The sequence below is a fragment of the Carlito syrichta genome, unplaced genomic scaffold (assembly GCF_000164805.1).
Source record: "Carlito syrichta isolate Samal-C Ts95f unplaced genomic scaffold, Tarsius_syrichta-2.0.1 Scaffold315142, whole genome shotgun sequence".
Lineage (NCBI taxonomy): Eukaryota > Metazoa > Chordata > Mammalia > Primates > Tarsiidae > Carlito > Carlito syrichta.
Window position 1 is genome coordinate 1,372,416 of NW_007259238.1, and position 1,835 is coordinate 1,374,250.

The 1,835-nt window shown below is 55.4% G+C and overlaps 1 protein-coding gene across 1 annotated transcript in view; it reads right to left on the reverse strand.

Moving 5' to 3' along the window:
* Nucleotides 1–1,835, reverse strand: part of ADGRA2 (adhesion G protein-coupled receptor A2) — a gene marked incomplete at its 5' end in the record, with an annotated part of 23,898 nt that overhangs the window by 21,614 nt on the left and 449 nt on the right. The gene's annotated exons all lie outside the window — the stretch shown is intronic.

Here is a 1,835-nt window from a genome sequence, read left to right on the forward strand (position 1 = left end):
TTTTTTAGTTGGAGTCTCACTCTGTTGCCCAGGCTGGAGTGCAGTGGCATTCTCATGGCCTCCCCAGCGTCGACCTGCTGGGCTCCGGCGATCCTTCTGCCTCAGTCTTTCAAGTAGCTGGAACTACAGGTGCTGCTACCAAGCCCAGTTAATTTTTAAAAAAAATTTATTGTAGAGATGAGGTCCTGCCAAGTTGCCTGGGCTTGTCTTGAACCTACAGGCTCAGGCAACCCACTCACCTCAGCCTTCCAAAGTGCTGGGGATTACAGGCTGAGCCACGGAGCCTGGCCAGGGCCATCTTTTTATCTTCACCAGAAACACACCCTTACGAGACGGAAGGCAGAGAATAAAGGAGAGAAGATATCAGTGAGGCCACCAGAGGCCTGAACCACACCCACTTAGGAGAATGAAGAACCACTGTGGGAGGCTGCCAGGTCTCATGGGGCAGAGAGGGGGCTGGAGAGACCACTGCGGTTTGTCTTCCTCCCAAAGACCCCCCTGGAAGTAGCATCTGGTTTCCCGCGACTCAGCCCTCCATGACTGAACCTGGCTGAGCAGAGGACTCGGAGCTCAGCTGCTTTCCCTCTTTGCTGGCACCAAGGAGACTTGAACAGCAGCGTGGGCAGCCCTTTCTCCTGGTCAGGCCCACTCTGTCTGTGAGCTGCAGAGCACATGGTCAGAGGGACCTGGTCATGTTGCCGTGTGCAAATGCCACCGTCACCATCTGGGCCCCCCTGTCATCTCAGCCTGCCCCAGTTCGGGAGACAGCCTGCTCTGCCTTCCTGCCCAAAGTGGTTTTGCCCCCTTCCCATCCCTGCCATCCAAGCCAGGTCATCCCGCCTTCCTCCCGGCCTCGGGGATTTGGGGCTAGAGGCTTTCCCTTCCACTGTGAAATGGGTGTCACAGAAGGTCCTTCATGAGACTTGTCATGGTGAAAGATCTCAATACCATGTCACCAAGACACTGCATCTCCATTACCCATGAACACTTCTGTGAACTTGACAGGAGTCCCAGCCTACTAAATTCTAAAATACACAGCATTGTTTGTGGCTTCCCCAGACTCTTGCCCTTTGAGTGCAGGTAACACGCCTTATTCTTTTGTCTCTCCTATTGCATAGACCCAATGTTTTGAGGCAAAATGGTGCAAGAGGGGCCGATGCCCCCCAGTCGGAGGGACCGGGAATGCATAGGAGGATGAAAGCAGAGACAGGAAAGGAGACTAGGGTAGGAGAGAAAGCAAGAGCCAGTCTCCAGTAGAGACATGAAGCTTAGGCCTCATCTGTGGAGGGGACCAGGGTCTAAAGCGGTGGTTCAGGCTGTGGTTCCTGGCGTGTGCCGATGGAACAGGGAATTCAGAGAGGGGGTGATTCGATCCCCTCACTTGGCAGCTTCAGTGGCTTGCCCAAGTGGCTGAGTCAGGTCTCCCACCCAGGGCTTAACCAAGCTCTCCACAAACCTCCATGAACCCACTCTATTTTTTGTAGAGACCAGGGTCTCACTATGTTGCCCAGGTTGACCTCAAGCAGTCCTCCTGCCTCAGCCTCCCAAGGTGCTGGAATTACAGGCATAAGCCCTCCTGCCCATGCCTGGCCCTACTCTTGTTGGGGCTGAGAGGCCAGGGCTTTGGCATTCCCTCATTTCCCTAACAACTCTCCACATGCCACCAGTCAGTGCTCCTCACTAATCCTTTCCCCCAAGCCAGCCCCAACCAGACCTCGGGAGTCCCCAGTTCTGGGAAGAGGTTTTTGTAGGCTAGCAGGGCCCTAGCAGTGCCGAGTCCAAGGCCAGCTGGCCCAGGCCTCAGGGCAGCCTGCAGGACGCTGGGGCTGCTCTAA